The sequence below is a fragment of the Pristis pectinata genome, chromosome 3 (genome assembly GCF_009764475.1).
Source record: "Pristis pectinata isolate sPriPec2 chromosome 3, sPriPec2.1.pri, whole genome shotgun sequence".
NCBI lineage: Eukaryota > Metazoa > Chordata > Chondrichthyes > Rhinopristiformes > Pristidae > Pristis > Pristis pectinata.
The window spans coordinates 23,713,194-23,728,242 of record NC_067407.1 but is presented as its reverse complement, the minus strand read 5'-3'; positions in this window follow the sequence as shown (position 1 = coordinate 23,728,242).

Here is a 15,049-nt window from a genome sequence, read left to right as displayed (position 1 = left end):
AAAACCCTGGCAGAACCAACACAATGGTGTCTAAAACCACAAATGCCATCTGGATTGCAGGCGGTAGGCCCAAACCACTTATCTGAATGGAATAATCTATGGGGCTCATTCACTGCAAGGAAAATCCACAGTAATAGTCACTGGCCTCAACCCCTTTTAAAGACAAGGGGTAACCTTCAACAGCATCTATACATCCCGTGGATGACATGGTCAGCTGCTCCACAAATGGAAGATGCTGAATGGCTCAAAGCGTAACTATGGTCATGAGTCCCCAAACATGGAACCCATCACATCAACCTGTTTATCCACATCTGTTACAAGAGGTGCTTCGCTTCTTCATTGCATTGCAGTGGGCCAACTGAACTAACAGACTGGACATCCAACTAAGCCATGTGATATGGAAGAAGGAAAAAGACTAACACAACTAACCAAAAAGTGGAGCTGGGCTGAAGACACAATCAGATTCTGATGAGAGACATACCCTGCTTACACCAGCAAGTTGAAAATGAGTGAAATTGATATGATCTACATTGCTGCTTCCTATGAAATGATCCAATAGGATTCAAAATGTTCAGAACAAGAGATTCCAAGTCAACCACTCCAGACAAACACAAAATCAAGGCTCATACATCAATCTGGGTGCTGGGGAATGACTTGCCTCCTTGGATGCATGTAGAATGCCACATGCACTTTGTCAAAGAAGAGCAATATCCTGGGTAACTCAGTGACAACCAAAAGCAAGCAAAATTAATGGACTAGTTTATCTTCTTATTGGCATTTCATCATGGGATCATACAGGACAGAGGAAGCCAGTCAGCTCATTGAGCCCATGCCAACTCTTTGAAGAAGCTACCCAATACATTCCACCCCTCTGCTCTTGCTCTGTGTCTTTCTCCTTTTCAGGTAGATAGCCTATAGCTTTTTCAAAGGTTACTCCATTTCGGGCCACATATTCCAGACCCTAACACATTTCCTAAATGTGTGGGATCTAACCATGCACAAAATAACAAGAGTATTTCTTACATTAAAACAGGGGCTATACTAAGAAGAACTTCATTAGCTGTAAAACACTTAGAGATTTTGATACATAAAGACAAGTTTTCCTTCCCTTAAGGAAAAAGATATCAAAAGGCAAGTTGAAGAATTAGAATGGAAATCATTCAATATAAGATATTTTCAAGACTCTTCAAGATATTTTACATCTCTGCCTAATTAATTCATTTCTCTTCTCTTTTGGTTGTTTGAGTTACTCATTGCTACTCTCTAGTGGTGAGTATATTGTTCTAACTATTGTCTTTTGACAGTAATTAAATGACATCTGCTGGTTGTAGGCCAAAACAAATCTGTGGATTTAATTAGTTTCAAGCTACCAATAAATATTAAACCTTGAATTGTGGAAATCTAGGTAATGGGGCTTCCAAGAAAAGATATCAAACATATTTCAATGGTCGGACTCTTGATTAAGTCTTGTCTTTAGTAACTGAGCACATAACCTACAGTTGCACTTCAGTCCAGTAAACAGAAAACAATTTAAGTTGTTAGGAGAAGTTTAAGCTTCACTTTGATGAACAGCCTGTCCAAACAGGATAAATTCAGACAGAACCACTCTATGTTTTGAGACAAGTCAAAACACCTAGCATATTAACAACTAAGAATGGATTTACTTCATGAAAGGTATCAGTAGTGAGATGGATGTAACTTCAGGACATCAAAATGACTAAGTGTGGTGGGTGACAAAGGGTTAAAGATGGCCAGAACAATGAGAACTAAAGTATCCAAGGGCAGAGGTCCAGAATATGTGAAATAGGGAATCAGATCAGAAATGGCATGCTGACAAGCAGAGTTCCATTTATTTTGGCCTTGCAGTAATCCAATGAATCATGTTGCATTGTCCCAAACAGTGCAGAATGACTGCTGACAGAATAAAATATGCAGCATATTTTACTATCTCTTCCCCTAGGAGTTGTCAGGACATTGGCACTGTGTTGCTAACTTAAATCCATGAAAGCCGATATGCAGACCTAATTTTCTCATTAAATGCACCATTTAAATTAGGGTCCTTGTAAAATACGAATGAAATGTCCTTATTTTTGTCATTGCATCAGTCAGTTAGCAAATCTATTAAAAAAATCAGAGAAAATAACAAACAAAAGCAAATATTGTATTCAAAAGAATACTAATACTTGTCTTTCAGAAATCTTTAGCAATTTTATAGTTCCAATTTATATGAATAGAGAAAAATGTATAAAATAATAAAGATTTCATATTTTAATAGATAAGGTCTATTGTTCCTATTAAGAATGAAGAGCGAACAGTTTGTTCCATTGAAATGTTTTTCCGGGTCAGATGTGAGGTACTCTTGTATTGACTGCAGTAACCTTTGAAGATATAATTATATGACAGATCTTTGACTAGATTGTGTGCATGTTTATTGTTTGAACTGTAGCCTGTTTCCTGGGACTGGTATGAAATATACAAATCTGGAAATAGGTTACTCCATATATGAAATTTGCATATTTCTATCAGTATCTGCATATTACTTCTACATTCTACACTGGTAGGAATCTAAGGCAACACGATGTGCGGCATTGAACCCAAGGAAGAGGTACTGAACAAAACTAGAGCATATGAGATTTGGGTAATATACTGCCGTGGAACCAGAGATTGGTGAATGGACAGAAAATGAAGCAGAAGTAATAGGACTATGTTCAGTTTAGGAGGCTGTGCTTAGTGGGGTGCCAGAGATCAGTGTTGAAATCCCAGCTAGTCACCATCTATATTAATGAGTTAGATGAGGGGACTGGGTGTAATACTGATCAAAGCTACGTGGCAAAGTGAGCTGTGTGGAGATTGAAGAGAGGCTTCAGGGGCACATTGGCTGGCTAAGTTGGTGGAATTCAATGGGAGATCAGTTAAAAAAAGATAAAATTGTGAGATTGAAAGATGTTGTTCAAAGGGACCTGGGTGTCCTTATGCATGAATCAGTGAGTTAGCATGCAGGTGTAATAAGCAATTGGGAGGTACAATGGTCTTTATTGCCAGAAAATTTGACTACAAGAGTAAAAACATCAATCTGAAATTGTATAGGGCCCTGTTGAGACAGCACCTGTAATATTATGTAAAGGTCTCATCCCCCTGGCTTGGAATAAAGGAAGTGTAGCAAAGGTTCACCAGACTGATTCCTGGAATGGGGGCATTGTCCTATGAGAAGAGCTTAAGACTGAGCCTATGCTTGCTAACATTTAGAAGAATAAGAGGTAATCCCACTGAAACTTAAAAAATTCTTATCATAGAATGGTTATAGCACAGAAAGCAGCCACTCAGCACTTCATATCTGAGCTGACACTCAATCAGTGCAACTCTCCAGTTCTACCCAGGGTGTCTTCTCTGTAACTCTGCAAATTTTTCCTCACCATACATTTATCCAATCTTTTTTTGAAGGACACAGTGGAACCTACCTCCACCACATTCACAGGCAGTGCACTCCAGATGCCCACCACACGCTGCGTATAAAAAGATTTTCCTCATGTCACTCTTAATTCTGTTCCCTTTTGTTTTATACCTGCGACTTCTCATCCTTGACCCTCCAGTAAAGGGATCAGCCTCCCACCCTCCATTCTCGCCAAACCCCTCATCATTTTATATACTTCTAAGAAATCTCCCCTTCATAGAAAACAATCCCAGCCTCTCTCACCCATCCCTATATCTATAATACCCTCATGCCTGGAACCATTCTCATAAATCTTTTCTGGATGCTCTCTAATGTCGACACATTTCTCCTACAATGCGGTGACCACAATAAACACATTGCTAGAGCTGAGGCCAGACCAGTATTTTACAAAGGTTCATAATTTACTTCCCTGCCTCTATTGATAAAGACCAGAATTGTGCATGTCTTTTTAATTGCCTCTCCTCATTCTTCCTACCAAAATGCATCACCTCACATTCCTAAATATTAAATGTCATCTGCTATGCATCTGTCCATTCCACCATTGCTTATATTCTGTGCAATCTATTTCTGTCCTCTGCACAGTCAACAAATCGGCCAAATTTTCTATCATCTGCAAATTTACAAATTGTGGCTTGCATCCCCAAGTCTAGGTCACTAATATGATCAAACAAAGCATTAACAGTGCTCTCTAGAGAACCCTATCATTCACCTTTCTCAAGTATGAAAAACAACCATGACCCTCTGTTTGTCTGTTACCTATCCAACTCTGTATCTATCATTTCAATGTCTCTCTTATGCCTTTGTTTCAACTGTGCCGATAAGCATTTTATGTGGCACCTTATCAAATGCCTTCTGGAGGTCCATGTATATATACCACATTCACTGTATCACCCTCACCAATTCTGTCAGCTACTTCATCAAATTTTTGTTGAATTGGTTAACAACTCTTAACAAACTTGTGCCGGCTTGTCTTAATTAATCCATTTTCCTCCAGATAGAAGTTTCTCAAAGCTTTCCCAAACTGAATTATGGGCTTGTTGATAAGTTAGAAACAGGGATTATGTTTTCCCTGGTTGGTCTGTCTGGAATCAGGGGTCAGCTTTTCCCTACTGAAATGAGAAAAAATAGGGTGGTGAAACTTTGGAATTCTCCATCCAGGAGGGCAGTGGAATCTCAGTTGTAAAGTTTATTCAAGAAGGAGGTTGATAGATTTGCAGATATAAAGAAATCAAGGATTAGGAGGTTAGTGCAGGAAAGTCACAATGAGGCTAAAGATCAGCCATGATCTTATTGGAGAGCAGAGTTGGCAGAGGGGCCAGAAGGCACTCCTGCTTCTAGTTATTATATTCTGATGTTTTTTTCATGCTGTCCTGACTTGGACAATTATCATTGTCTCCCTGCAACATTCTTCCTAATCCATTGCCGGAGCTCCATCCTCATGGGCAGTTCAAGAGAAAGCTCTGTAAACCTAGGTGTTGGATGCGGCTCAGATGTTAACACTTCTGCTTCTGAGTCAGAAGGTTGGGGGTCCTACACTGCCATCAGCACAAAGTCTGGGCTGGCTTTCCAGGAAAGTACTGAGGAAGACCAGTATTGTTTCTTTGGATGAAATGTTAACAGAGGCCTTGTCTGCTATCTCATCTCATACCATTACAAATTTCTCATGACACAGAAGGAGGCTATTTGACCTTTCAAGCCAGGCTGTCAGAGTAATTCTACCACTCCCATTCTCCCCATTTATCTTTATATTCAGTGGATGCAAATAATCTCAAGATATAACTTCAGATAAGAACAGTGAGCTATCCCTAATGTCCAGGCATTTACTTCTATCTCAATCAGTTTCAGTAACATCAAATATTATCTGGTCATAATTACATTGTTGCTTGTGAGAGTTTGCTGTTGCTTGGCTACTGCTTTTTTTTACATCACAATCATAACAACAGGTATTCCTTAATTTATCAATGCTTGATTTTCAATTATTTTACTGTGACACCATTGACTCTTATGAAGCTATTTTTCACCATGACAGATGCTGTACCACTCTCCATGCCTAGAATACACTGTACTGAAATACCCGAATGGAAAACACTTTGTTAGGAGAAATTTTGTAAATTGAAAAGGCATTTTCAATTTACAAAATTTCCCCTAACAAAATGTTTTCCAGGGATGCATCCTTTTTATAAATTGAGGAATGGCTGCACACTTCAAAAGTACTTTCCATCACAGGTACACCTCTCCCCACAATCGAGGACATCTACAAGGGACGATGTCTCAGGAAGATGACATCCATCATTAAGGACCCCCACCATCCAGACCCCTCCTCATTGCTGCCATCAGGCAGGAGGCCCAGGAGTGTGATGACCCACACCTCAAGGTTCAACAACAGCTTCTTCCCCACTGCCATCAGGTTCTTGAACCAACCTGAAAAATTCTAATTCTACCCCGAACTATATTTCCCTCAACTTGCACTGATGTCGTTATATTTACTTTTATTTTGTCATGTAAGTTATGTATAATTTATGTTAATTTAAGTTTATACAACTTATGTTTGTCATGTTTATAATGTACTGTGCTGCTGCTGCAAAAAGCTAATTTTCATGGCATTTATACTCTGTGTATGTATGCCCACAATGAAAAACTTGAACTTGAATTTTATTGGCTATCAGGTGCTTGTACTGAAAAAGTGCTTTATAAATTCAAGTAATACTTGGAGCAACTAGGGGTGAACACAACTGTGACCTTGCAGTGCCACCCACATTCTAAGAACTATAAAACATCAGTTGAGGTGTGACACTACCAAGCAACAGGAGTACGCAACAGAATGAGAAGGAATGTAAAGCTAATGTAATGCATAATCATTGCTGTGGGCTGCAAAAATATTAAACTGGCAGAAACTAACAAAAACAGAAGCTGATGTTTATGGTTCAGTGAAGGTATGCGTTCTGTGAGGTCTGCCAACATAGGGAGAGAGTTGTAAATTCTGCAGCTGGTTTTGTGATAGGGTTTGGGACTACTCAGCAGCATTCAGGGTTTCATTGAAATATGTAACTTGCAGAAATTAAGTTCCATCCTTAATCTCATGAATTTGAAGTGGACAAATATTTGGGCTGTGAGGGAATCGAAGTTTATGGGGTTCATATATTGCTGATGTAGTACTGTTGTTTCAAACAGGAGAAAGGGATAAACTAAGTAACTATAGAGCAGTGAACCTGACAATGATAGTGGGAATATTGTTGCAAAATATTATGAGGAATTGCATAAATCAGCATTTAGAGAGGCAAAGATCACTCAGCATGGATTTGTCTGACTAAATTGAGCATTTTAATAATAGTATGTCAATGAGTGTAGCGCGTTGGATTTTAGCAAGTTGTCTTACAAAGTTCTATATAGCAGATTGATCAAGAAAGTAAAAGCCCAAGGGATCCAAGCAAAGATGGCACAGAATTAAATATCGATTCAGTGGCAGAACGCAAAGACCAATGGTCAACTGGATTTTTAGCAACTAGAGGGCTGTACACTATGAGGTTCTGCAGAGTTCAGTGACAAGCACTTTGCAATTTGTGATCCACGTAAGTAGTGTGGACTTAAATGTAAGTGCCACAAATAAGGAGTACAATATGTTGATACTAAAATTCACAATGAAGTTGATAGGGAGGAAGAAAGTTCTTGGGCTACAGAAGGATATCAAGATACTCGTTAAATGAGCACAAAAGTGACAAATGGGCAGCAAAAACAAGGCAAGGGAATACAATAAATGGCAGGATAGGAAATGTAAAGGAACAGTGGCGCCTTGGAGAGCATGTCCACAAATCTCTGAAGGCAATAAGACCAGTAGATCAGTGGTAAAGAAGGCATACAGGATATTTGCCTTTATTGGCTAGGGCATAGAATGCAAGAGCCAGAAAATCATGCTAAAACAGTATATTACCTCAGCCACTGCTAGAGAACAGTGTATGGTTCTGGTTACCAGGAAGAATATTGACAGTACAGGAGAAAATGCTGAGGAGAGTTACAAGCATGCTTCCAGGAATGGAGAGTTTTGGCTATCTGGAGAAACTTCTCGGGCCGAGGTTGTTTTTGGAACAAAGAGATTTAATTATGAGAAGCCTAGACAGGTAACCAGAAAGAACCTAATTCCCTAACAGAAAGGTCAGTAACTAGGGAGCATGGATTTAAATTACTTGGTAAAAGAATTGAAGGAAGTTGAGAAAAAGTAATTTCACCTAAAGTTTGGTGGTGGTCTGTAACTGGAGGCAGGACTCCTCACCCCATTTGAAAGGTACCTTGAAGAGCCATAACTTGCAGGGCTATGGGCCAAGAACTGGGAAGTGGGACTAACTTTAAGTCTTTTTGTCTGGCATAGACATGATTGGCTGAATCACCTCCTTCTGTGCTACAAATTCACGTGATTCTATAATTTCCTGTTGTGGGATCTTACTGCCTACAAGAAGAATCAATGTCAGCCTACATGAAAATACCTTGAAAAGTAATTTTGTCGGTTGTAAATCATTTCAGAGGAAATACAGTTTGTAATATAAATATTTGTTATTTCTTTCTAATTCATATTGTGCCCGCAGTCTACCTGACAGGAAGATTAATAATTAGAAAACAATACTATGATGGCAAGGCTTTTGTGTACCATTATCTGCTTTGTGTGCATCTATTTATGGAACCATTTTGCATTCAACTGCATTTTATTGATACATTATTTTGCCTTCTACAGAAATGGAAGATCTGTCCAATGAGCACTCAACTGCAAGTCCCTCGTACAACCAGTCCATAGCATACTCTTGCAATGAAACAATCTCAATCACTTCTCCACAACACAGATAACCACTAGCCAGAGGCACTTAATGCACACAGAAGGATTAAAATGCCACCCCTACATACTTCCTTTGTACACAATGTGTGAGAGGACATGACTTATGTGGTGCATTCATTAAAAATGATATTGCTCTATGTAGACAGTAATGTTGTGATGTACAAATGTTTCTAGAACATTCTCTATGGAAATCAATTCCTGGAAATAAAGTAAAAGCTTTGTAAAATAAAAAAGTGGGCATTGATCAGTCTAGAATCTGCTTAGATTTCTAAGTGGATAGAGAAGAGTGGACCCAATTGAGCAGGAGATAGTTGATGCCCTTTGACAAAGCATCCTGTCTATGAAACAACACACAAAAACACTGGAGGAACTCAGCGGGTCAGGCAGCAACTATGGATGGAAATGGACAGTCGACAATTTGCGTCAAAACCCTTCAACTGGAATGCATTAGGGATAAAGGGTCTTGGTCCAAAATGTGGACTGTCCATTTCCCTCCATAGATGCTGCCTCACCCGCTGAGTTCCTCCAGCATTTTGTGTGTTGCTCCAGATTCTAGTATCTGAAGTCTCTTGAAGTCTCTGAAGCCACTTGACACCAGGATGTAGCCTATGTGGTATTGAGGAAGGCTTCCCCGCATGTTTCCTCCAACTTGCTCAGGGCTCAATATCTTTGTGAATTGTCCTCAAGGATATAGTAGGGATAAGGCCATCACCTGTTTCCTACTGGAATGTCCCTTCTCAGAAAGGTATGGAGAGAGATGTGTTGGTATCTGTCCTGGATCTTCCCCCAGGAGCTCAAGAACAGGAATCTGTGCTCTATGGGCTGCTCCCTGAGAAGCACACTGAAATTGTCATTCACTTCTGCTAGAGGAGGCTCTGTGGTCCACCACCTTCTATTAGAAGGAGCTATCCACAACAGAATATTGTTGGCCAGCACACTCCAATGTTCAGGAGTATGTACTGAGGGATTTACTTCAAGAGAAATGTCTCATGCAATGGACCAATGGGATATAATTTTTGTGAAATGTGATTCCCACCACCTCATCCCCTAAAACTCCTTTGCACGCAGTATTCATGAGGGTGTAACCATGATGGACTCATTAAAGAAAAAGGATTGCTCCAAATACTACTGTAATACTGCAGTGTACAAATATATTGACTGTAAGTATGTAAAACATGGTACATGTTTGCATGAACTTTGTTTGAAATGCTCTTTAGAATTCTACTCCTAAGTTAACAAGACTGACTCATTTATCAATTCCAATTGAAAGAAAAGGCATACACCCTTTTACTACAGGCCTAAATGTCTCCCAGGTGAGAGGTCAGGCAGAGCACTAGCATTGGTAACAGGCACAGACAGCTGGCAGATAGAAAAATGGGATGAGAGGGGCATTTCGGTTCCCAAATTGCTTTTCTCTCCTACTGCCAGAGGTGTTGAAGGAGAACGCGGGGAAGATGGCACTGTTTTGCGAGTGATACCTCCTCAGCTTGGAGCTTGAAGCACTGAGGGTAGATAAAGGATCTGAACTCAAAAACATATGTGGGTTCAGATCATCCTGGATAAGACATGCTTCATGAACAAGTTGTCCACCATGAAATTCAGGAAGGTTGTTCCAGAATTTTTAAAGGAATTGTGGATCTTTGGAATCTTCTAACCCAGAACAAAGCAATGAGTCAGTCAATGAGTTCATTCAGGATTCAGATGACTAGATGCCTACATACTAAAGAATGTGGGAACTGGAGAAAATTCATTCAGGAAATGAATGGTAGAGGATGCTCGAAGGACAATCTGGCTTACTCCTATTCCTACTTCTTAGGTTCTTATGTATTATGGAATGTACTGCAGGATTGGTCAAACACTGGGCCAGGTTTTAAAGACCAGCAGTAACAAAACCCTGTAGGCTGCCTCCCCACAAGACAAAGCTAATTTCTGACTGTCATCATCAGAACCACCCATTCCGCTCTTTCACCCTAACCCAAAAGAAAGAGCATTTAATTAAAGGAAGTCTTTAAAACACATTGGTTTTTCTATCAAAAAATGGGGGAAAAAACAATCCGTTGAGGCACGGGAGAGAACTTGTTTTAACCTGAACTACAGAGCCCTGAAAACTGGTGAGGTGATCACAATACTCAGCTATCCCACGACTATTGATTGCAATGCAGATACAAGGCCAACATTGTGCTGACTGCTCACTTTAATGATTTCAGTGTCCAGCTAGTGCTAACCTCCCGACTGATAGGATAGACACATTAGCAGCAGGCCACTACCTCAAGCTGCTATCTCCTTGGCTAGATTGCTTTGCTTAGAGGGAGGTTTGATGTAACTGATACAGGTGGTGTCAATCATGCAGGGAGCACTCTGATGGGGTTTTACAATAGGCCTCCCAACAGCCACCAGGAGATAGAGGAACAGAGATGTAGACAGATTATTGGAAAGGTGTAAATGCAACAGGGTTGTCATAGTGGGTGACTTTAACTTTCCCAATATTGACCCGGATTTCCTTAGTGCAAGTGTTTAGATGGGGTAGAATTTCTTCAGTGCATTCAAGAGGGTTTCTTGGAACAGTACATGGTTAGTCCAACTCGAGGAGGGACCATACTGGATTTGTTTTGGGCACGGTAGCGTAGCGGTTAGCGCAATGCTATTACAGCGCCAGCGTTGCCGTCTGTAAGGAGTTTGTACATTCTCCCGTGTCTGCGTGGGTTTCCTCCGGGTGCTCCGGTTTCCTCCCACATTCCAAAGACGTATAGGTAGGTTAATTTGGGTTTAAAAAAATGGGCAGCATGGACTCGTTGGGCCGGAAGGGCCTGTTACCACGCTGTATATAAAATTTAAAAATTTAAAATTTAAATAAGCCAAGACAGGGTGACTGGCCGATCAGTAGGAGAGCATTTTGGAATTAGTGATCACAGCCCCTTAGGTTTTAAGATAGTTATGAATAAGGATAAGTCTGGACCTTGTGGGAAGGTACTAAGTTGGGGGAGGGCAAATTACAACATTATTAGGCAGGCGCTAGGGGGAGTTAATTAGGAGCAGCTGTTATTGGGCAAGTCCACATCTGACATATTGGGGTTGTCTAAAGACCAGCTGATCAGAGCTCAGGACAAGCATATTCCAGTAAGGGACAGGAACAAGGCTGGCAAGGTAATGGAACCTTGGATGAAGAGAGAGGTTATGCACTTAGTCAAAAAAAAGGAAGCGCACATAAAGTTTAGGAAGCTAAAATCAGACAGGGCATTTGAGGAATATGGAGATAGCCAGAAAGAGCTCAAACAAGGGATTAGGAAGGATGAAAGGGGCCATAAAATGTCCTTGGCAAGAGAATTTCAAGGTATTTTATACTTAAATTAAAAACAAGAGGATAACTAAGGAGAGGGGAGGACCACTCAAGGATAAAGGAGGGAATTTATGCTTGGAGCCAGAGGATGTGGGTAAGGTCCTAAATGAGTACTTTGCATTGGTATTCACCAAGGAGTAGGGCATGGAGGATAGTGATAGCAGAGTAGGACGTGCTAATGTGCTGGGGCATTTTGAGATTGGGAAGGAGGTGGTGCTAGTTCTTTTGAAGAGTATCAAGGTGGATAAATCCCCAGGGCCTGATGGGATCTATCCCAGGTTATTGAAAGAGGCAAGAGAGGAGATTGCTGGGGCCTTGACAAAGTTTTTTGTATCTTCACTAGTAACAGGCAAGGTCCCAGAAAACTGGAGAGTAGCCAATGTTTTTCCTTTGTTTAAGAAGGGAAGTAGGGATAATCCAGGAAATTATAGACTGGTGAGCCTCACATCAGTGGTAGGGAAGCTATTGGAGAGATTTTTGAGGGATAGGATTTATTTTTAGGGATAGGATTTATGCACATTTGGAAAAGCTTGGCCTGATCAAGGATAGTCAGCATGGCTTTGTGCAGGTCATATCTTACAAACGTGATTGAGTTTTTTGAGGAGGTGAAGAAGGTGATTGATGGGGGAGGGCAGTGGATGTTGTCTATGTGGATTTTAGTAAGGCATTTGACAAGGTCCATCATGGAAGGCTGATCCAGGAAGTTAAGATGCATGGGATCCACGGTGAATTGGTAGTTTGGATTCAGAATTGGCTCGCCCAGAGAAGACAGAGGGCAGTGGTGGAAGGGTGTTATTCTGGCTGGAGGTCCATGACCAGTGGTGTTCCACAGGGATCAGTGCTGGGTCCTCTTTTTTGTTTGTGATATATATATAAATAACTTGAATGAAAATGTAGATGGGTGGATTAGTAAGTTTGCAGACAACGCAAAGATTGGTGAAGTTGTGGACAGAGTAGAGGGCTGTCAAAGGATACAGCAGAATATAGATTAGTTACAGATATAGACAGAGAAAAGGCAGATGGAGCTTAATCCAAGCAAGTATGAGGTGTTACTCTTTGGGAGGTCTAGTATAGGGGAAACATGTACAGTTAATGGCAGGGCCCTTAACACCATTGAGGCACAGAAGGATCTTGGGTCCAAGTCCAAAGCTCACTGAAAATGGCCATGCAAGTAGATAGGGTGGTAAAGAAGATGTATGGCATGCTTGCCTTCATCATTTGGGGCATTGAGTATGAGTCAGGAAGTCATGTTGCAGCTGCATTTGGAGAACTGTGTTAAATTCTGGTCACTCCATTACAGGAAGGATGTGGAGGCTTTGGAAAGGGTACAGAAGAGGTTTACCCGGATGCTGCCTGGATTAGAGGGTATGAGTTATAAGGAGAAGTTGGACAAACTTGGGTTATTTTCTCTGAAGCATTGGAGGCTGAGGGGAGACCTGTTAGAAGTTTATAAGATCATGAGAGGCATAACTAGAGTAGACAGAATCTTTTTCCCAGGGTACAAATGTCAAGTACTGGAGGACATGCATTTAAGGTGAGAGGGGGAAAGTTTAAAGGAGATGTGAGGGGCAAGTTTTTTTTTTACACAGGAAGTGGTGGGCGCTTGGAATGGGCTGCTGGGGGTCATGGTGAAAGCAGATATGACAGTGTGTTTAAGAGGCTGTTAGACAGGCACATGAATATGCAGGGAATGAAGGGATATGGATTATGTATAGTTAGAAGAGAATTAGTTTAATTCAGCATCGTTTTTGGCGCAGATATTGTGGGCTGAAGGGCCTGTTCCTGTGCTGTACTGTTCTATGTTCATAGGATAACATCGGAGGGAACAGGTTCCAAGATTCTTGCAGACGGCTCTGGAGATCTGGAAGAGATACATCAGATGACAGGTGTTTCATGGTGAACCAGGAGGCCCAAATCATACACATTTCCTTCTCTTTCAGGATAATACACCATAGAACCAAAGGAGTCAATGGGAAGAGACAAGTGATTCTGCATGTCTTAGCTCCCAGACCATTATTGGAATGCCTATTGCTGTGGCCAGGAGTAAGTCTGGAACCATTGAAGATGACCATATCACCACACCTATTTCTCCTTCACACAGCAAAACATTAGTGCATTATGAAATCTGCCAGAAAGCCTGCAGTGTATTGAAGAATTCAGTACCCGTTCGATATAGGGCATTATGCAGAGCTGATAGCCCATGTTTCCAGTGCAGAAGTAGTGGCTAACTCTCCTCACACACTGTTGCATCCAACTATGGTGAAGCGTCTGATGCCACAGATTCCATTGCAGCACAAGCAGCAGGTACCCAGTGATGCTGCCAGGCAAGCTCAGGCTCTTGCTGTTGTGCAGTGTGTAAGGGAGTTTGCAATATATCATAGAAGTGTAGAGTTTTACAGGTCAGAGAAAGGCAGATTAGAGCAGTCAATGTTGAGTTACCTGCAGTTTGCATTGAAAGGATCTGGAGGGAGTAAGAGAACAGAGGGAGGGGCCAGGTGAAATTCCCTGAGAACTCTGCAGGTAGAAGAAAGAGTCCACCAAAGACACCTGGCAAAAGAAGTGTCATGCCAAGCTTTAAATTCACTCAGATCTAACCTAAGGCTTCAGAGGAAGAATATTTGTTAGGCCAGAGTATCGAAGGATGAAAGTCCAAGGCACAAGATAATTTGTGATATTGCAGAAATTGCAAACTTCACATCAGGTCTCTATTCCAATGGGTTGGATCATCTAACTGTCTCCAGGATCTCTGGCCTTCCTCTCAACCAATCCCAGAGCCTGGCATTTGTCCATCCAATCCCAGACTCGGGTGTTTCTGCAGTGAACCCCATGAAACCAAACCAATAACAAGCCTGCATTGGGGCAATGAATTGAAGTATACTAAGGGCTGTGATTCAACAATAGTTATTAATGTAAAACACTCCACAGGCATGACTTAGTGACAAGATTTAAATGTTAAAAAATAACGGGTGTCTTTGCAGTTCAAGTTGTTTTCCCCAGTATCAAATATGCCAAAAGATTTTTGCAAATCACCCCAATCAAACAAAATAGGTAGGACATTTCTGCAATTTTGTCTGTCTTTTCCAAAACTCGGTCACAATTTTTCTGAAATTCATTCTGGAATTTAGATATGGTTAGGGTTATCATTGGGGCGGAGTTACAAGTTAGCCATGATCTGACTGAAATGGGAACGTACGTGAGGGGTTGAATAGCTGCTTCTGTTGCTCTGTATTCCACAGCAGGGGTTCCAAGCCATGACTTGATATTCATCTTAGGTCCAGGAAATGCGTTTGGAGATATCCCTCATTTCAAACCCAGACTCGTTAATCTTTTTCTCAAATCAATAAGGCCAGCATTACGCGACCATTGAATAACCCGAGGTCGGACTCTAGGTGTCTCCCCGGAGCAAGCACTCGCTAGTGATGTGTTGAGGAGGGCAGGC